Below are 22,820 nucleotides of genomic sequence, written 5' to 3'. Positions count from 1 at the left end.
TGATCACTGCTCTTCTGGCTTTGCCTATTTGACTAGCACCTGCTTCTACTTTGCTTTAGATCCCAGGTCACCCTCTCCGGGAAGCCCTCCATGGATCCTGATCTGCCCTCAAAGTCCATCTAGCACAGGCTGATCTGGTCTCCTCTACTATACGGTTCAACAAACATCATTTAAGGCATGGCTTTGAGGGGCCGCAGAGATGTGTCTGTCTTTTTTAGTTGATTTATTGTTGGCTGCACAGTGTCTCTGTTGCTGTGTGAGGGCTTTCTCTAGCTGCAGTAAGCAGGGGTTACTCTTCCTTACGGTGCATGGGCTTCTCATTGCGGTGGCTTCTCTTGTTGCAAAGCATGGGATGTAGGGTGTGCGAGCTTCAGTAGTTATAGCACATGGGCTCAGTAGTTGTGGCTCTTAGGCTCTAGAGGGCAGGCCCAGTACTTGTGGTGCATGGGCTTAGCTGCTGCATCTGGGATCTTCCCAGAGCAGGGATCGAACCCATGTCCTCTGTATTGGCAGGTGAATTCTTAACCATTGGGCCACCAGGGAAGTCTGAGATGTGTCTGTCTTACTCACTTTTGTATCTCCAGCACCCAGAAGAGAGCTCGGGCATAGGACAAATGCTCAACAAATAACTGAATAATAAAGGGAAGGGTGTGTGCTCAGTTGTTCAGTCGTGTCCAACTCTTTCGACCCCATGGACTGCAGCTCGCCAGACTCCTCTGTACATAGGATTTTCCAGGAAAGAATACTGGAGCGGGTTGCCATTGCCTTCTCCAGGGGATCTTCCCAGCCGAGGGTTCGAACCTGGGTCTCCTGAATTGCAGGCAGTCTCCTGCATCGTAGGTGGATTTTTTACTGACTGAGCCACCAAGGAAGCCCCAAAGAGAGGGACAGAGAAAATAAATATTGGCCTTTGGAGGTGTTTTAATTTTCGTTTTTCTCTCCTCTCTCCCTACTAGATAGACCCCCCTACCTCAGAGTCTTTCTTTATATTTCTGTTACCTCACACAGAGCCTGCTGCTCAATAAATACTAAATCAATTACTGCTATGACTAATATTTTCAGAGCAATCTAGTTGCCTCCAAAATAAGAATGAGAAAAATGTTCAGGCGAGATATATTTCCATATCCAAGGGAGAAAGACATGCCAAGTACACACTGATTTTGTTTCACTGTTCTTGGAGACGAGACTAATGCTATGCTCAGCCATAGACAGCATGTTCCAGGGTCATGTCTTTGTCTGAAAATCTGATTACTGCACTGGATAATACTGACTTTTTCCTACACAACACAATACATCATATTTTCCCCACTGTGGCTGCCTGACTGTCATAGCAATGAACTTCCTTCTACTCCAAAGCCATTGAAAACCGCTAACAGGAAATCGCAGGCAACCTGTGGGACCACATGGATTAGGGAAGATTGAATCTTCTGTGTGCTCTGAGCTCTATCGGAGAAGTCAAGAGACTTGATTTCCTACCCTAGCTGCCCAAAAGCTATGAAGTGATATTGGCAAAGTCAAAGATTACCAAAGACGGAAGCACTATGGGGATTATCTGAAACCAAACTGTCATTTTGTAGATGAAACACACACACACACACACCAGGTCCAGGAAAGGAAGTGACAAGCTGGAGGGAAAACCATTCTCCTACAACCTGCATTCTTGTGTCATCTATCTATCCAGACCCCATTTCCTCTCTCCCAGCTCCTTACGTACTGAAGCTATAGCAGGAACTATCCAACTGCATTGCATTTTGATGTAATAAAAGTGTTTATAAAGCAGCCTCACAGAGGGCAAGGGTTTTGAGTTCTGATTTCTCTGGGCTTCCTCCCAGTTACTTCTATCCTTAGGAATAGTATCAGCAGCAGCCACAAGTTTATTCCTCAATATTGCAGCCATACTACAGAAGAACTTTCTGAGAACAACAGCAACAAAATGATGATTAATCAGGAGACAATGACAGCAAGTGGGCTACATGGAAATAACCCAGAGGAATGACTGGGTTTCTTCTACCTGTGGCCCAAACCAGCTGGGTCTACCCCTCTGCTTATGTGGCTTAGGCAATGTCCCTGCCTCTCAGACTTGCAACAAGGAAAAAGGAGATCCTAGGAGACAATTGAAACCTGGAGACAAGTGACTACTTAAAAACTGCCCAGAATCCTGCTGCCTTAGCAATATTCCATGTAGAGCTTCTCATAAAATTACATAAGCCCTGGACTTCCCTGGTCCAGTGGTTAAAAATCCACCTGTCAATGCAGGGGACATGGGTTCAGTCCCTGGTCCAGAAAGATCTCACATGTCACGAGGCAACTAAGCCCTTGCACCACAACTACTGAGCCCACACTCTGGGGCCCACAGGCCACAGCTACGGGAGCCCACGTGTCCTAGAGCCTGTGTTCCAAACTGGAAAGTAGCCCCCACGCACTGTAACTAGAGAAAGCCCGCACACAGCAGTGAAGACCCTGCACAGCCAAAAGTCAACAAATATGTTTTTTAATTACATAACCACTGACTTCTCCAGACCCTGCCCATACTCCCCAACCACTTTAAAATGCCACATAAAAATACATTTGCAGGACTTCAGTTTGCATATCTATGTGCAAAAAAATGAAGCTGGATCCCTATCATACATCATGTATAAAAATTAACTCAAAATGGACCATCAACCTTAATGTAGAAGCTAAAACTATAAAAAAAATCTTAGAAGGAAACATAGGCATAAATCTTCATGATCTTGGATTATGAAGATCTTCCACTTATTAAAAATCTAAGCACACAAAATGATGTTCAATATCATTAGCCATTAGGGAAATACAAAGTGAAACCACAATGAGATACCACTTCACACATAGGAGGATGGTTGAAAAAAGAATAAGATGATAAGAAACACTGGCAAGGATGTAGAGAAATCAGGACCCTCTTAAAATGCTGACAGGACTATAAAATGGAACAGTTTTCTTGGAATACCTTTGGCAGTTCATCAGAATGTTGATTTACCATATGACCCAGCAATTTCACTTCTAAGTGTCTAACAATGAGAAATGAAATCACACATCTTCACGAAAACTTGTACATGAAAATTCACAGAAGTATTCTTCATAATAGCTAAAAGGTGGAAACAGTCCAAATGTCCTTCCAGTGGTAAATGGATAAAGAAAATGTGGTGTATCCGTACAGAAAATATTTGACAATAGATGGGAATGAAGTAGCACACATGGACATGCTACAACATGTAAACAATGAAAACATTACGCTCAGTGGAAACAGTCAATCACAAAAAGCATATACTGCACAATTCCATTTATATCTAATATTCAGAATAGGCAAAGGTACAGAGGTAGGAAGTAGATTAGTGGGTTCCAGGGACTGGAGGGAGGACAGAATGTGGAGCAACTATTAATGGATATGGACTTTCTTCTTGGGCAATGAAAATGTCCTGAAATTATATTGAGGTGATGATAGCATGACTCCAAACATACTAAACACCAGTAACTTGTACTATTTAAATTGGTGACTTATAAGGTATGTGAGTTTTATCTCAATAGAGCTGTTATTTATTTATTTTTTTTTAAGAGAAGTGGCAGCAGTTAGCTTCCTAGATCCCCAAGTGAAAGTCACTCAGTCGTGTCCAACTCTTTGTGACCTCATGGTCTATACAGTCCATGGAATTCTCCGGGCCAGAATATTGGAGTGGGTAGCCTTTCCCTTCTCCAGGAGCTCTTCCCAACCCAGGGATTGAACCCAGGTCTCCCATATTGCAGACGGATTCTTTACCAACTCCCCAAGAAATCATCAAATAAATATCCGGAAAATTTCTTGATTGAAGGAGTCCACCAAGTACCCGGACAAGGGTGCAAGGGGTGCCCAGATTATCTACTGCTACCACCCCAATCCAAGTGAGGGTTCCCCCAGCAGATGGGAGTGCTGCCAGCTGGTAGCTCACAGGGGTGCCCAGATTATCTACTGCTACCACCCCAATCCAAGTGAGGGTTCCCCCAGTAGATGGGAGTGCTGCCAGCTGGTAGCTCACAGCTGTGTTTTTCTGGAACTCACCCCTAGCCTAAGGAAGCCGCCTCACCAACCTTCTTCCCCGGGATAGCCCCTGTCCAGTGATCCATCTGTGTGGTTGGACAATGGCCCATTCCGTCTCAATGTGGGGTAACTCTATAGGGCTAACCCAGCTCAGAGTTGTTCAACCTGCATCCTGTACCCCTCACAAGAGTTATTCCTGAATCACTCCCTAAAAACCACTGGGCACAAATCTCTACCTGGAGATCGACAGTCAGGAGCGCTGACCTATTACACTATGTGGCTCAGCTGTGAAGAGCATGCACACAGTTATACTGGAAGCACTGGTTATTAGTCTAACAGAATTACCACCTAATTCCATCAAGAGTATGTGGGATGGGAAGTGTGTATACGTGGTGAGGTGGAGGGTGAGGACAATGAAAGAGGGCTACAATCCTCACCTTCAACAGAAAATCCTGAAACTGAAAAATCCAGAAGTAACAATGTAAACATTATTCAGAGATAAGAAAGTAAATATCAAAAGAACAATTAAAATTGTTGAGGAGGAAAGAATAGTAGGGGATGGGCCAAGTGTGTAGAATTATTTGACTCTCTAAGATACATGCATGCAGATTAACTCAGATTAAACAATAAAATTAATTTTATAAAGAATGTGGAAATGAATTCCAACAATTTGGGTTGTGAGAAGTGGAACTCTGTGCAGTTTTATCAGTGGTAAGTCTCTTTCATCTCTATTCAAAATTAGCACAAAACTGTAAAACTCCTTGCTGTCTTTTCAGGAACTCAGCATAAGTGGGAGAGCAAAATGTTGCTTTCTAAGAAAGCAACATGCTGTGGAAGGTTCTAGATTTCATCCAGCTTTGCTACTACCAAGGTTAGCCTTAGCTTGGAGGGAGTAAGTAAGAGGGAGACTCCTCAAAGTGGCAGGAAATGAGGTTCAAACTTTGCAGACAAATGCACATTCCCTGGCCATCCCTTAAAGTAGAGAGAAAATTTCAGGTAAAAAGAGGAGAGATATTCTGTGAATAAATACATGAGGCTATTCCTGGAGAATGGATAACATCTGTGCTTAGTTTTGGATCCATTCAAACTTTACCAGTTCACTCCAAGTTTAACACCGAAGCCCTCATTTCCCAGGCTCAAGTTCCCTTTTTCTGGGTAGAATATACGATATCCCTGTTCAAGAAAAGCAGCCTCGTAAACGCAGCTCGTAAAACTCAGACGTGGCAGGGTGCTTACCCAACACATGCTGATGAGTGAAGTGTAAACGAATTAGAAACATGTGGATGCAATGTCTTAACTGTATATGCGAGGTTTAAATAAAATAAAAAGGGGTTTGCCCAAAGCCCTAGCAGTGGGCACGGAGTTTGTAGCATTTGGTTGGGGTGGAATAATCCAGGGACAGACAGAGCCAGAGTCAAAGCCACACAGCCACGCCAGGTTTGACCTCTGTCGACTACATTATCTATGTGCTATTCCCCCTGTTTATGACACTGGATCTTCTAATTCTGCACTAGACACAGATGATTACTATTTAAACTGCTTTCCCCCAGACTATATTTTCCAGGACAAAGTTATGGAAAATAAGATGAGGAGAATGCTTCTAAGAGCCCAGACTCTTCTCTGGAACTAGAAAACTGTTCTGAAACAGAAGAGAAGAGGGGCAAGACTGTCGAATTCTTAGCTTTTTGCTCTTCTGAAAAGGAAATTGTTTGGGGTGCATTCCAGTATAAAAACTTAAATGCGAAAGCATATGGCTCATCAATTATGTAATATCCCTAACCTTCTATCCCACACTGTGACTATGTAACTAAAACTTAGAAATTCACAAGCGGTACCCTGGTGAATCTTATTCAATTGTTAGTCTCTATAGGCTTGGAGATCTGGATTAGAAACAGTACACAAAATGTGTTTCTTAAGTCCTGAAAATTCATTGGCTTGATGTTCCAGAGATGTTAAATTCCTCTTTAGCACTGCTCAGACTTACATGTATTTCTAGTAGGTAACACTTTAATGAGGTGGTTCTCAAACTTAACTATATTCAGAATCACCTTGAAGTCATGTTAAACACAGATTGGTGGATGCCACCCCTAGAGTTTCTGATTCATTAGGTCTAAAGTGGAGCCCCAGAATCTGTCTTTCTTTCTTTTTTAAAAATTAATTAATTTATTTTTGGCTCTGCTGGGTTTATGTTGCTGCATGTAGGCTTTCTCTCGTTGTAGTGATGGGGGGCTACTCTGTAGTTGTGATGTGTGGGTTTCTTATTGTCGTGGCTTCTCTTATTGCAGAGCGTGGGCTCTAGAGCTCCCAGGCTTTAATAGTTGCATCGAGTGTCTTCAGTAGTTGAGGCTCGCACGCTCCAGACCACAGGCTCAGTAGTTGTGGTACACCAGCTTAGTCGCCCCATGGCATGTGGAATTTGCCCTAGGAATCGAACTAGGAATCAAACCTGTGTCCCTTACATTGGTAGGTGTATTCTTAACCACTGGACCACTGGGGAAGTCTGAGAGTCTGCATTTCTAAGAGGCTCCCAGGTGATGCCAATGCTGCTAGTCCAGGAACCACACTTTGAGAACCATGGCATCCCGCTCCAGCACTCTTGCCTGGAAAATCCCATGGGTGGAGGAGCCTGGTAGGCTGCAGTCCATGGGGTCGCGAAGAGTCGGACACGACTGAGCGACTTCACTTTCACTTTTCACTTTCATGCATTGGAGAAGGAAATGGCAACCCACTCCAGTGTTCTTGCCTGGAGAATCCCAGGGACGGGGGAGCCTGGTGGGCTGCCGTCTATGGGGTCGCACAGAGTTGGACACAACTGAAGCGACTTACCAGTTCTAACTGGTGCTACTGAACCCAGAGAGGGAAAGGAGAGCTACTCAGAAACCAGACCACTAGTTATCACCCTGGGAATGCATTGCCAAAGTGGACACACAAAATGATGCTCAAAATCAAAGGTTTTATACATGCGAGCCAGCCAGTTGAGACTGCAATTAAGAGGTCATGCAAGGATGACATTCCCTTCTGAGCTGGCAGGTAAAGTCCACACTGTGCAGGAAACAAAGAGGGAAAAGGAAGTTCTCTTTTTTTAGCACCTGCATTGCCATCTGGCTGCCTAACCTTTTCCTGCCTTCCACAATTTTTACTCGACATTTTTTGTTGTTTTTAAGTCACTAAGTGGTGTCTGTGTCTTTGCGACCCATGGACGGCAGCACGCCAGGCTTTCCTGTCCTTCACTACCTCCCTGAGTTTGCTCAAAACCATGTCCACTGAGTCAGTGATGCATCCAACCATTGCATCCTCTGTCTCCCCTTTCTCCTCCCGCCCTCAGTCTTTCCCAGCATCAGGGTCTTTTCCAATGAGTTGGCTCTTCTCATCAGAGGGTGAAAGTATTGGAGCTTCAGCTTCAGTCCCAGTTCTTCCAATGGATATTCAGGGTTGATTTCCTCTAGGATTGACTGGTTTGATCTCCTTGCTGTCCAAGGGACTCTCTAGAGTCTTCTCCAGCTCCACAGTATCTATTGTTTACTGAGTACCTACTATGTGCCAGACCCTTCATATACATCAACTCGGCTAATCCTCACCTCTGGAGGATGAGGACACTGAGGCTCAGGCAAGCGGAGTGACTTGCATATCACTCACTTGAACCACACAGGGCCCATTCAAAGGGTGAAGAGACATCCTCCATGGTGGAGGTAGAGAACGAAGGGGGATGAGCTGAGAGGAGGCTGCAGAAGACGGCTGGCAGCCCACGGTGTACAAGATCATCATTGCTGTAGAAACAATGAACACACTTGTCTCGAGTTCCACGAAGCAGCACGGCTGGCACTTCTTGTACTTTACTGGATAGCAGAACATGGCACAGCAGAAGCTTCCCATTTGGAGAAAGTTCCCAGACACATCATTTCACGGGAATTGGTTAAGCCAACTTTGTCCAAGTTACCCAACCTTTTTCTGAAATGTGTTCTCTTTTAGTCTCATGTAGATCCAAAGCCAGAAAAAGTGACTGAAAACAAATACTGTGACGGAAAAAACACCATGCTGCTCAAAACTCTTCAAGCAGTGTGACATGTAGTGTTACATCTTAGAATGTTACATTTAATAATAAAAAAAAAGTGTGAAAGGGGTTCTGTCCATAGAAAGCCAGTTTGGCCAACTGTCAGGAAAGCAGCTTGACAGCATCAATAGAAGTGGGAGGTCATAACCAGTTTCTTAGGGGAAAATATAGATCTAATTTGATGGATGTGGATATTATTAATAAGATACAGTGTATATTCATATCCTCCAGAAAAACGATGTGGCTGGAGTTCTTCTTGTTAAGGACTGAGGCTGTCAAGAGTTCTGAAAAAGAAGCTGGAGAAGGGAACTTTGGTACAAACTGTCATGCATGTAAAAGCCTCAGAGGCTCAAGAAACTCAGAGAGAGAGGAAATGGTACCACCTGTGCAGGCCTCACCCAGAGGAGGGCAGCTTGACCTCCTACCACCTGCCATTATCATAGTAAAAATTAGATATATGTATATAGGTGTGTGTGTATATGTGTGTGTTTGCATGTGTGTAGTATGTATATATGTTGTATGTGTCTGGGTGTATGAATGCATGTATACATATATTCAGGCTCCCTGGGTGGCTCTGTGGTAAAGAATTCGCCTGCCAATGCAGGAGATGCGGGTTCAATCCCTGGGTCAGGAAGATCCCCTAGAGGAGGAAATGGCTACCCAATCAGGACACTTGCCTGGGAAATCCCCACAGAGAAATCTGGCTGCTATAGTCCATGGACTCGCAAAGAGTCAGAGAAGACTGAGCAATTGAGCACACAAACACACACACATATATTCATGTGTATATGTGTATTCATTACACATATATAGCTGACCATTGGAGAATACCCTGATGCTGGGAAAGACTGAGGGCAGGCGGAGAAGAGGGCAGCAGAGGATGGGATGTTTGGATAGCACCACCAACTCAATGGACACGAGTTTGAGCAAACTCCAGGAGATAGTGCAGGAGAGGGAAGCTTGGCATGCTGTAATATATGGAGTCACAAAGAGGCAGACGTGACTTAGTCATGTTGTTGTTTAATAACAATAATTTGTGTACTTATTTACGCGTGTGTATTTTGTGCCACTGCAGGAGACATAAGAGACAGAGGTTCAATCCCTGGGTTGGGAAGAGCCCCTGGAGGAGGCCGTGGCCACCCATTGTAAAATTCTTGCCTGGAGAATCCCATGGACAGAGGAGCATGGTAGGCAACAGTTCATAGGGACTTAAAGAGTTGGACACTATTGAAGCAACTTAGCATGCAGACATTACATAGTATGTGTGTAAGTGTGTAGATGAGTATATGTAAATAGGTATCTGTTCATGTATATATGTGCATAGTAAGCATGCAAGTACTGGGTTGGCCAAAAAGTTCTTTTGGGTTTTCCACATTACAGAAAAAGCTGAAAAAAACTTTTGGCCAACCCTGTATCTTTTAGAGTCTGTTCCACAATGATAAGAACACAATATGAGTTGGTCTATAAGGTGGTAAAACTTATGGCATGAATGTGTGGGCAGATACAGCAAATCCACATTCCTGAAAACCAAGCAGTGGTTCTAATGATGGCTCTCTCTTTTAAACATTTAATAGCAGACATGGTAAGACACTAGAAAAAAAGATTTCAGGAGAAAGAAAGTTTTCATGGCTTCAGGGAAAGGATTTTTTAATATGACAAATTCTCAGAATTCAGGGGAAAACTTCAAGGAACCCCAGCTAAGCTCAGACTCAGCTCTCCCTTCTGGGTCTTAATAAAACCCACTGAAGAATGACTGTCATCCTGTTAGTTACCACTGTTCTTGTAGCCACCCCCTCAGAATATCTACATCCAGCCCCAAAGATGGGGTTCAAGGACATGTTTTTCTGCAAGTGGATCTTTCACTAACCATAGCCACTCAATTGCTCTCTTCATTGTTCTGGAAATACACCATGGGCATTCACACCTCTGTACCTCAATTTTTTGTTCATCTAACCAGAATACTCTGGACATTCCAATCTACATACACAAACCCTACCTCCAGCATATGACTATAAAATACACAAACATAATAGTTGTGAAAGCAGTCTCCAGGGAACATGGAACAGGATGGACTCTGTCTAGGGAATCAGGAAAGGCTTTACCGAGGAAGTTACTTTTGAACTGAAATCTGAAGAATGAATTAGTTTTATGAGAGAGGGGATGGAGAGGAAGCCGTCTCAAGCAGTGGGTATCAGCCTGTGCAAAGGCCCTGTGGCATGAGGAGTGGAAAGAAGACCAGTGTGGCTGGAGAGATAGTCTGGAGAGGAGAGAGGCTGCAGAGGTGACCCTTCTTTAAGCCCACAGTTCTCATGATCTCTCTGGATCAGGGTTGCCAGATAAAGTGCAGAATGCCCAGTTGAAACTTTCAGATGCACAGTACATATTGTATAGGACATACTCATGCTAATACTTACATTAAAAAGTTATTTGTTTCTTTGAAACTCATATTTGACTGACAATCCTTATTTTTATTTGCTAGCAATCCTACTCTGAATGGGGCTTTCCTGGTGACTTAGTGGTAAAGAATCCGCCTGTAATGCAGGAGACCCAGAACACATGGGTTCGATCCCAGGGTCAGGAAGATCCCCTGGATGAGGGCACGGCAATCCACTCCAGTGTTCTTGCCTGAAGAACCCCATGGACAGAGGAGCCTGGTGGGCTGCAGTCCACGGGGTTGGAAAGAGTTGACACAACTGAAGCAACTGAGAACACATGCTACTCTGAATTGTACAACCAAAGGACTAAGTTTTCTACATAACTCATTTGTATTCTTTACCACAACAGGTCTTTTTTTTTTAAGCTGGCTTCATGTCTTTCCAGCTCTCATGACCCCAGTCAGAGAACCTCAGAGCAAGAAGAGTCCTAGAAATCAGCTGGTCTGACTTTCTAGCTCCACAGACAAGAACAGGAGGCTTAGAAAGGCTCCAGGGCTGCTCAAGGTCGCAGATAAAGACCCCACTGAGGCTTCTTTCATGCCCTCCTGCCGTGCCTAGGACAGTGCTGAGCACATTAAAAAAGAGCCTAATCAATTGCTCCATTGAATTAACAAGCTCATTTACATGCCTCTGGACAGAGGGGGATGAATAGATATAATCCCAGACAGTCAGGAGCTTTCCAAACAAAATAAACAGCCAGCCAGACAGAGCAGAGGCCACTCGCACATGCACAAACACAGGCAGGAACACAAAGGACCCCAGCCAGTGGCTGCTTTGAACAGCTAGACTCCTGCCTTTTCTCGGAGACTCTACAAGAGCCAGGGACCCAGACGGCTCTCCTCCTTGCTGGCTTGGTAAATTTACTCTATGGTAGCCCATGGAACTGACATGGCAAGTGTAGAAAAGGATCCTTTTCTCCCTAAGACAGGAACTGTGACACTTAAGGGACACATCAGCCAGCGACGTTTGTCCCTTTCGGGTCCGGTTATTTGCTAAGAGACTTTTTTCAGGCCCTCTCTGTACGCAGAACACGTTGCATCCAAATACGCACAACCACCCGGAGAAAAAGGCAGGGGTGGGACCTCCGCCACTATTTACCAAACGAATGCAGCCCTCCACATTCAAGCGGACTGAATGCAGGGGGATTATCCCTCTGAGTAAGCTTGGCTTTCATTCCTCCATGGGACTTGAAAAGACGTCAATACATTCCCATCACAATCAAATGCAAGCATTTCACTTGCCCGAAGACAAACAAGGATTTGGACAAATGAGAAATGGAGGCTCCCTTGTGGAGGCATGAAAAGGGAATTCAGCAGCCCTGACTCCCTCTCAAAGAAAGCACCGGGAAGGATGTTCTGGCTGTGGCCACACAAAGCGTGGCATGAGCTCATCACACCAGAACCTAATTGAAACTTCAGGCTGAAACAGTGTTTTGTGATATTTGGGGAAAGGATGGGCAAAGACAAAAAAGAAAAACAAAGGATGTGTACAGAAGAGGCATGAAAAGCAGCCCACTTCTTGACTGTTGGGACGATTTGGACGGTGGCCATTGAGTTAAATGAGGTGCAGCCTTCCTTTCAATCTCAGACCTAAAGCCCTTTTGCAGAACTAGCTGCTGCCAGCATTATGGCTCCCTAGCCAAGGCCTTCAGGGCCCATTAGGACCTTCAAAATGCAATTGCATTTAAAGAAACACCGTAGAAAAGATTCTGGTTAGACCTTTAGACAAATCACCTAGGGCTCGAGAATCCACTGAAAGGCACAAAGGGAAAAGGGAAGGGGCGTGGTTTCTGTACGTCCTTCTCTCGGTTTGCATGGGAGTTCTGCCACTTACCAAGCTTGTGTCATGAACCTAATTATGCCTATGAACCTTGTTTTCCTCATTTGTTAAAATGGGTATGCTAATGCTTATCTCACAGTCTTGTCTGAGAATTAAGTAGGAGAATGCTCGTAAAAGCACAGGTGCAAATATATGATCACTTCCTTTCTTCTCCCCTCAAACTAGATGCCCAAGGAAGTGATGAAGTCTGCTTCTGGAAGCTTTATTAAGAACTGCAGACATGGAAATATTTGACTTGATAGAAATGTGGCAACCCTTGGCAGTAAAAAGATGGGCTAGGAGGTAGTCCCTGCTAGTTTCAAGGCTTTATTAAAAGTATTTCCTTGCCGGTAGGTAGGTAATTGATGTTAGTCTGTCCCCAAAGCTCGGCAGAGCTGTCTGTTCTTTTAATTTTCTTTGATAATTGCCGAAGCAGTGAGGTCAAGTTAAAATATGTCCTGGAAGAGGAGTAGGGAGAATGGTTCCATGGTGTTTTGGCTGCACTTCAGGACTCCAGCTGCTCAGTAGCCAAACCTTGGGAACACTGTTTAAGATCTCATTATTCTATTTTCTTTCTCCTTTATGGTTCTTGCAAATAGCCACCTGCAAGTTTCATTTTGTTATTAGGTCTGTATAGAAAGATCGTTTTCATCCTCCTTTTTCTGGGAGTCTCCTGTGTTCTGAAAGGCCATCAGTTGCAGTTCAACCCCCAGCTACTGACAAACACAGGTCTTAGTGAGGAACTTGCTATTATCTTCCTTCAGTAGAAGTTTCCATTGACAAGCATACTCTGTGTGTGTGTTAGTTGCTCAGTCGTGTCCAACTCTTTGTGATCCCATGGACTGTAGCCCACCAGGCTCCTCTGTCCATGGAATTCTCCAGGCAAGAATACTGGAGTGGGTTGTCATGCCCTTCTCCAGGGGATCTTCCCAACCCAGGGATCGAACCCAGGTCTCCCTCATTGCAGGCAGATTCTTTACCGTCTGAGCCACCAGGGAAGCCCAAGCATACTTTCTCTACCTCAGTGGAAAATGGGTGACAGATAGGGATGCCTGGAAAGAAGGTACCTCTCCCCAGACTCCCAACAGTACATAGTCACAATCAGTCTACCTTTGTGAGGATATTGGCTCTTCCTAGATTCAGTCCCCTACTTTACTTCGACAATGTAGCTGTAGCCTGATGCTCTGAATTTCTCTGAATAGATTTATTTCTATTTTATTTTTAAGTCTTTATTTAATTTTTCACAATATTGCTTCTGTTTTATGCTTTGGATTTTTGCCTGCAAGGCATGTGTGATCTTTGTTCCTTGACCATGGACTGAACATACACCCTGGCACTGGAAAACAAAGTCTTAGGCACTGGAGTGCCAAGGTAGTCCCCCTTTGGATAGATTTAGCCAGCCATAATTACCTTAAAAATTGGGCAAGGTGAGGTTGGGGGGGAGCCAGGAAAAAAGAGAATTCTCTTTAAATGCCCAATAGGTTTGAGACAAAAGGATGTAACCTTTTTGACTGAGTAATACAGACTATGGGACTTCTCTAGTGGCTCAGTGGTAAAAAAGCCACCTGCAGTGAAGGAGCTGCAGGAGACTAGGGGTCAATCCTTGGGTCAGGAAGATTCCTGGAGGAGGAGATGGCAGCCCACTCCAGTATTCTTGCCTGGAAAATCCCGTGGTCAGAGCAGCCTGGTGGGCTACAGTCCATGGGGTTGCAAGGAGTTGCACATGACTGAGTGACTAAGCACAGCACACACAGCAATCCAGTTTATTACCTACACTCCTTCTGAGTGTACTATGCAGATCAGGCTCCAAGAAAAGTTCCTGGATCATCCAATATAGTAAACTGCTCCTCAGGGCACTGTGACAAATGGGCGAGCACGCGTTTAGACCAAGGACATTCAAGGTCTTTTCTTGGTTCAGAGTGCTGGAGGTCAGGGGAAGGTTATATGACAGAGCAAACATAGGGAGCAAAGTTGGATTCCATCCTGTAGACCTAAGAAAGTCAAATTTTCCATAGATATCTAGGCAATCCAGACATCTTCCAATAGTTGTAACCATATTTCCAAGTCCTCTCTAATCTTTCCCTCTACTTTCCTTGCCTAGCTAAAGCCATACAGAGATTTCATGAAAATTGAATTAGATTACATACAGAAAGAAGAAATGCAATATAAGCTCTTATAAACCTTTGGTCTAGGTTCCACTGGGCCCATCCTGCTTGGTTTTTGATACTAGGTATATTGTGCTCATGCTTAGTTGCTTCTGTCTCTCTCTTTGTGACCCTGTGGACTGTAGCCCGCCAGGCTCCTCTGTCCATGGGATCTCCAGACAAGAATACTGGAGTGGGTGGCCATTTTCTCCTCCAGGGATCTTCCTGACCCAGGGATCAACCCTGCATCTCCTGCAGCTCCTGCATTGCAGGTGGATTCTTTACTGCTGAGCCACTGGGGAAGCCCAAAAGGTATATTAAGAGCCACCAAAAATAAACCAAGAAGAGCTGAACAATATAGTGACAAATGTTATTAGCACTTTTGGTTTGTATCCTTTCATCTGAAAATGCAGGGGTTGTTCTGATATGTTGTTGATTCTGCTTATTATTTCACCCTTCGAACCAATATCTCACACCCACTAGAATGGCTATTATCAAAAAAAAGAAAAGAAGTGTTAAGATCGAAGAAACTGGAAAGGTTTCTTTCCAGTTTGTGCCCTGCTGCTGGGAATGTAATACAGCACAGTTAAAGCGGAAAACTGTACGGACGTTCCTCCAAAAAGCACTCGTAGAATCGCCATGCGATATGACAATTCTGCTCTGAGTGTATACAGCTGACCCCTGAGCAATGTGTCAGTGAGGGTGCTGACACCGCTGCCCCCACCCCCACAGCCAAAAATCTGCACCTCAAAAACGAAAACACTGGTAACTGACACCCAAGGACAGGAAGCTGAAACAGTTTGGATAGAATCAGTACTCAAACCTCAGTTCTTTTGATTGCACACATTCTGATCTCTAATCAAACACGAACTTTTCCCCACACTTAATTAATGTAAAATGAAAATTCAGGGACTATATTGAAAAAAATCTAAATCTGTGGACCTCCATGGTTCAAACTCCTGTTGTTCAAGGGTCAACTGTACATCCAAAAGAAGTAAAAGCAAAGGTCTTTAAAAGTATTACAAGCCCATGTTCACAGTGAGACAGGAAGGAGGGAGGCAGGGTCAGTTCAGTTCAGTTCAGTTCAGTTGCTCAGTCGTGTCTGACTCTTTGCGACCCAATGAATCGAAGCACGCCAGGCCTCCCTGTCCATCACCAACTCCCGGAGTTTACTCAGACTCACGTCCATCGAGTCAGTGATGCCATCCAGCCATCTCATCCTCTGTCGTCCCCTTCTCCTCCTGCCCCCAATCCCTCCCAGCATCAGAGTCTTTTCCAATGAGTCAACTCTGCTCATGAGGTGGCCAAAGTACTGGAGTTTCAGCTTTAGCATCAGTCCTTCCAAAGAAATCCCAGGGCTGATCTCCTTCAGAATGGACTGGTTGGATCTCCTTGCAGTCTAAGGGAATCTCAAGAGTCTTCTCCAACACCACAGTTCAAACGCATCAATTCTTCGGCACTCAGCCTTCTTCACAGTCCAATTCTCACATCCATACATGACCACAGGAAAAACCATAGCCTTGACTAGACGGACCTTTGTTGGCAAAGTAATGTCTCTGCTTTTGAATACGCTATCTAAGTTGGTCATAACTTTCCTTCCAAGGAGTAAGCATCTTTTAATTTCATGGCTGCAGTCACCATCTGCAGTGATTTTGGAGCCCAGAAAAATAAAGTCTGACACTGTTTCCACTGTTTCCCCATCTATTTCCCATGAAGTGATGGGACCGGATGCCATGACCTTCGTTTTCTGAATGTTGAGTTTTAAGCCAACTTTTTCACTCTCCACTTTCACTTTCATCAAGAGGCTTTTTAGTTCCTCTTCACTTTCTGCCATAAGGGTGGTGTCATCTGCATATTTGAGGTTATTGATTATTTCTCCCAGCAATCTTGATTCCAGCTTGTGTTTCTTCCAGTCCAGCGTTTCTCATGATGTACTCTGCATATAAGTTAAATAAGCAGGGTAACAATATACAGCCTTGACATACTCCTTTTCCTATTTGGAACCAGTCTGTTGTTCAATCGTTAAAAGAATGACACAACAATTAGGAACAACAGGAGGCCATGAAACTGCGTAGAACCCACTAGGCCCAAGAAGGGGGAAGACTAGACTTCCAATAGCCCTTGAGCCTCATTACACACCCATTGTAATACATTAGCATATGCTAATCGACACACCCACAGGCACCATGACAGTTCCAGGTTTGATTGTAAAAGGCCAAGAAGTGGGAGGTGCCCCAACTCCTGGAAATCCCCCTCTTCTCCAAGATAGAATATTCCTTCCACTCATCAGCCTATGACTACCCAGTCCACAGAAACGAACCACCCCCTCACCAGCATCTCACCTTTGGGATCTGACTGCATTGCCTATGGAATGTGTATCCCTCACAGCGCCACCCTCACTTTGTGAACAGAGGACCCCAGCCCAAGGTTCTTGCCTTCAGAGATGGCCCACACTCTGCCTGTGGAGTGTGTCCCTCTCTAAATAAACCTGCTTCACTTTACTATGGCTTGCTCTTGAATTCTTTCCTGCGTGAAGTCAAGGATCGTCACTTGGTGGCCCGTCCCAGAGACTCACCAGAGACCTGGGACATGGCCATCCTCTTACAGCCCATTTTTCCTACAACAATGGCAGCAGCACTATTCACAGGAGCCAAAAAGGTGGAAGCAACCCAAGTATCCATCGACAGACAAATGAACAAACAAAACACGGCCTACACTTCTAATATGGTATTTATTCAGCATGAAAAAGAAAGAAAATGCTGACACATGCTTCAACACAAATGAACCTTCAGGCATTATGCTGCATAAAAAAAGCCAGTTATAAGAAGACTTTGTATGATTCTGCTTATATGAGGCATCTAGAATAATTACATTTTTAGAGACAGAAAGTAGAACGGTGCTTGCAAGGGTTGGGGGAGGGGAAAATGAGGAGCTATTATTTAATGGGAACAGGGTTTTAGACTTGCGAGAATAAAAGAGTTCTGGAGACTGGTTACACAGCAGTGTGAATGTACTTAATGCTACTTCATCAAATACTTAAAAGCAGTTTAGATGGCAAATTTTATGTTATGTGTCTATTTGTGCTCATGCTCAGTCATGTGTGACTCATTACGACCCTTTGGACTGTAGCCTGCCAGGCTCCTCTGTCCATGGCATTTTCCAGGCAAGAATACTGGAGTGGGTTGCCATTTCCTCCTCCAGGGGGATCCTCCTGACCCAGGGATCAATCCTGTTTCTCCTGCACTGCAGGCGGATTCTTTACCCTCTGAGCCATAGGGGGAGTCCTATTATGTGTATTTTGCTACAAATTTGAAAAAATGGAACTAGAGTCTTTACATTCAGAAGCCTGTCCCTCCCCTTACTATATTCCAAAGATCAAATCAACACTCTGATATGAAACTATCTAAAATTGGTGGTCAACTTCCAATAGCTGGGATGATCCACCAGACTACTCTGCCCCACAGAGATTTGCCTTCTAGTCTCTGTCTTCCCCTCGTAAAGTGAAGTGGGCATAAGAGAAGAGTTCAACACAGACAACCTCTTGGAAGAGAATATATTCTGGGAGATGGAAAAATCAGCCATCCTTTGCAAGCAAAGATGACATTACTGACCCCAGACCAACAAAGCATGCGAGAATGCTGTGCTCACCATTACTAGAGATACATTTCCATCGCTTCACCTGCATTTGCCTACTCTTAAAAGCCTGGCACAGAGTGGGCACTCCATAGGTGTTTGTTGAGCAAATGAATGAACCACTCAAAGGCTAAGAGGGAATGAACCAAGTACTATTTGATAAAAATATAAGAACCCCTCAAGAGCGCTAAAAACACAAACTGATTGCCTCTTTCTGGACATATCCGAGGGATGATTTATGAGAAACAAGGTAAAGGAGGTTCTTGTTAAAGTCTCACGTTTTACTGAGAATATGTGATATCCTGAATGCAGTTTTGATTTGCCTTCTGTGTATGTGTGTAAGCCACAGAAGCAGTTAACTGTTGATGGCCAAATAACAAATGTCTCTGCCTCTCCCTGGAGAGATTAAATAGTTCTGGGTCGAGAAAAAAAAAAAGAGATCAAAAGAAGATCCAGACATCCCCGGCTGGCAGGCAGCAAGAGGTCCCCTGGCCAAGGAAGGGTAACCTTTGCTTGAACTTAGAGGGAATGTGGAAAAGGGGTTCTGGGCTGAGAAGAAGATCGGTATGATGCTTCTCCTAAGCTGTGCAGAGCAGGATTCTGAGCTGCATACCACAAATTCCCTGACCTGACCGTAAAATTTACTTCTAAGCCTTTGCTGTGTATACCTATAATTAACAAAAAAGAGGTCTTATTTTCTTTTTAAAAAAATGATGGCACGTAAAATAAGTTTGGGGTGAAAGTGATATCTTTGTGTAATTGGTCTAATACTTTGGGGACAATAAGGAGATATCCAGTGACATATTATTCATATGGACAGACCTATTCATCCCCCTCCTAGAATTTATTCTAAGACTAAAATCTAAAAGAAGAGAACATATTACAATTTTCCTGAAAATGTATTTGAATGAATTTTGAGTTCTTAAAAAAAAAAAAAAAAACTCATTAGGAAAAATACTGGAGGAGATAAAACATTATCCCACTACACCTAAGGCCATACTAACCCCCCATTTAAGTCTTGATTCATGGGTACCACTTCCTTGGTTTGGAGACAGTCACCAACCACAGCATCCTAAGCAGATCTGAAAATGCTTCCTTAATACCTGAGATCACCCAGACAACACAGTCCATCAAAAAGATCCCATTCTATAGGCACCCAGACAGGTTGTTTTTCTTTTTTAAAATGTTAATGAGTTATGCCTAGCAGCTAGCTTGCAGGGCACAGCTATTCAACTCTTCAAAAGGGTGATAAAAGCAAGTCCTCAGAAGCCGAAACAAAATGCAAGGAAGCTGTGAAAACAACTTGACCCCCCAGGCCCAGGGCTGCAAGGCAATTTCTAGGGCCCAGGAAAAAAAATCAAACACAAGACAACAGTAAACCCTGAACCCTCGACTCCTTAAGTAGCAAGTACTATAATGCAAACGCGTTATGTTGATTAGAAGGCAAAGAGAACCCTTTTCTGCCTCTGGTTTCCAAACACAAAGCTTGGAAAACAAAAGATTTTTGCCAAGTTCTCCCAAATTGAGAAGGAAATAACTGAGAAAGGCTTTCATCGTTTTAAAAGCTTACCCTCTGAATTTGGAACCTAGGTGATGTCCATATTTTCTCTTAAGATGTGTTATTTACTTAGAGATGGGGGTCAACATATCTCAGGGATCCTTTCTGCGTCTCACTCCTAAGAAAGAAGCCCTCCCATTTTGGAAAGAGGAAGTCTGGGACAGGGCCCACCTGTCGAACTTTTCTTTCACGTGGTAACATCTCCATCTGCTGGAAATTTAGATGTCTGCATTAAAGGCAGATAATGTTTTATTTTCCTATAACTCTAGGTCAAACTTACATTCACACTTTCCCATTCAGAAGCACTGCCATTTTATTTAAAACATCTGGCTTCTTTCCTTATTTCTGAAGTCCCCAGTGGCCTTCATCCCTCTGGCATTTGCGGGACCTCTCCTAACCCTGGCTCACCCTCCTCCCCACGGTTTGTGCAAGTCTCCATCAGTCTTCCTTTAGAACTGTACATCCTTAAGTTAATCCAGAAACCCTGCTCTAAAGCTGGATATTGTTTACCTGGAGGTCAAGGGGTTCCCGTCCACCCCCTCCCCCCAGGCTGGCATTGCTTTGAACTATGGTCTTAGCTGTTCACAGCACAAGCTCCTTTATCTGGCTGGGTAAACTGTTCAATAACCACCTGTGTTGTCTCTTATTTTAAAAATAAATAAACCCACAAACACTGGGGCAGTGAGGGCAAGGCTGTGGTTGCCATTCTCTTGTTTCTGGTGTCTCTAAGGCTCTTGCTTTTCTGTCTGTTCATGTTGATTCGTCTTGGCCAGGTACCCACCCAGTGGCTAGCCCCAGGAAATACAAGTGCATTTGCTGGTGTACATGACTACTTTTCTGCCCTTTCTGTTTCTTCATTAGCACCACTTTTCCCTTCAGAATCAATTTCCTCCTCTCCCTTTAGTTTAGTCTCCATTCTGCCATTCCTTTCTTTAAAGTAAACCAACGTGCAATTCTATTTATAAACTATTGCTTCCTGGTATTAAACTTCTAGCCTGACCCGAGCAGCTTTCTGGGCTTCCATCTCTTTGTTTGTACAGTAAGGAAATGGGACTGATCCCTTAAGTCTATGCTATTTATGATGGTCAGAGGAAAAAGAGACCCGGACAAGGAATGAAGCCTCTACTTCAATAGCCTCACAAAGACGACAATCCTGAGAATCAGAATTTGGCAAGCAAAGGAAAGCTAGGTTAACCTTGTCCTCCACTTAGGAACGAGAGCTGGTGAAGGACAAGTTAGCTATGAGAACACCTGACTACAAGAAAACAGGATACGCCCAAGAGGACTCAACATTCCTGCCTCTTCCTAAGAGAACTTAGAGCTGTTGAGCTGAACTGAAATGCAAACCTTTCCCTGTCTTTCAAAACCATCCGCTTCCAGAGAAGGAGAAAAGGAGACAAGCTAAAGAAAAACACCGTCTCTCTCTCTCTCTCTCTCTCTCTCTCTCTGTCGCTCCACAGCTGCACAGTGGGTAGACGCCCTAAAAACTTTTGATCTCAGCAACTGGTTTAAAACACGTTATCTTCTTTTGCCTGGAAGAAAGAATTAGGTTTATTAAGCAGTGACTCACAACAATAAAAGATCCATTAAAAATGATGCTTTAATTATAGCCAATATGTAAGCTTATTCCATTAAAAGCAAGAGCATAATGGAGTGGAACAGTGGATGTGTCAGGACTGAATTTGGGTGCTCAGCACTTTAGACATAAGGTTACTGCGTGATGTCATTTTCCTACTCATGCCTTTACTTAGATTCAGTGTCCCTTGATAATGATGTCTTCTCATCCTAGTAGCTGATATAGAGGTCCTCAGCAGGTGTTCAATAAACGCTTGTCAAATTGAAATGGACTCATTTCAGAGCCCATTCTAATGGTCCATCCACATATGGAGAACAGATGGCTGATGAACCATCTGTAAAGTGCCGGTCCCTCATTCATCTGAGGGGAGCTGTCCAGGTCTCCTTTATGAAGACTTCACAATAATTAGAATAGGTGTCCCTTCCTCAACACACCTTATTTCCTCCCGATAGAAAATTATCATGATGTGTTAATACTGATAGAAACAGCCATTTTTGTCATCTGCTGGAAAGTCGTCATAGTAAATATCCAAGTCACTCAACTTTTGAGTCAACAAGATCATAATAAAAATATGGAGAAAATCAGGGACTTCTCTGGTGGAGTGGTGCTTAAAAACCTGCTCTGCAATGCAGAAAACATTGGTTCAATCTCTGGTCCATCATGAACTCAGGTCCCACATGCTGTGGAACAACTAAGCCCACGCCCCGTAACTACTACCCAGCTCACCACAAGTGGAGAGCCCACGCGCCACGATGAAAGACGCCACACGATAGAACAAAGACCCTGCGTGCCGCAACTAAGACCCATCACAGCCGAATAAATACATATTTTTAAAAAACATGAAGAAAATCAAACCAATAAAGATAAATACTGCCTCTGGAGATGCAGTAACCCATGCAGCAAACCAGCTGATCAACTGTGCAAGCCAGCTGATTTCTTTCAGACATTATGTGACTAATCTTGAAAAACTGAATCTATGAGTTGGTGGTAAATGGTAGAACCATTTATGTTCTGTTACTTTCATGTTGGCTTCAGAAGATTCACTGACAGAAAGAGGCTGGTAATGTGCATGCTTGTGTGTGCGTTAGGGACTTCCCCGGTGGCTCAGGTGGTAAAGAATCTGCCTGCAATGCAAGAGACCCAACTTTGATCCCTGCGTCAGGAAGATCCCCTGGAGAAGGGAATGGCTACCCACTCTAGTATTCTTGCCTGGAGAATTCCATGGACAGAGGAGTCTAACGGGCTACAGTCCATTAGACTGTAGCATGTAACATGGTTCCAAACCATGGGGTTTGGAAGAGCCAGACACAACTGAGTGACTATCACTTAGGGAGTTGGGAAGGGGGCAAGCAGTGATCACATGTTAGATCACAAGGATTCTAATGAATGACTTCTCTCCATCATAAGTTCTCAGACCCAGCAAGTTTTACCTGTTAAGTTGTCTGCAAAAGGATTTCCCTGTCGATACACTGTGAGCTCAGGTACCAAACAGCTGTCCTGACACAGAATGGCCCACAGCACGCTGGGTGTTGTCCACAGACCCACAGGCATACGCATCAAGTCTGTTCCTTTTCC

At 44.0% G+C, this 22,820-nt stretch overlaps 1 protein-coding gene across 2 annotated transcripts in view; it reads right to left on the bottom strand.

The window, feature by feature from the left end:
* Positions 1–22,820, bottom strand: part of THSD4 (thrombospondin type 1 domain containing 4) — a 672,444-nt gene that overhangs the window by 377,082 nt on the left and 272,542 nt on the right. The window lies entirely within an intron of this gene.

This window comes from Bos indicus, chromosome 10 (genome assembly GCF_029378745.1).
Source record: "Bos indicus isolate NIAB-ARS_2022 breed Sahiwal x Tharparkar chromosome 10, NIAB-ARS_B.indTharparkar_mat_pri_1.0, whole genome shotgun sequence".
Lineage (NCBI taxonomy): Eukaryota > Metazoa > Chordata > Mammalia > Artiodactyla > Bovidae > Bos > Bos indicus.
The sequence above is the reverse complement of the archived record's forward strand: the minus strand, read 5'-3'. Positions and strand labels throughout refer to the sequence as shown.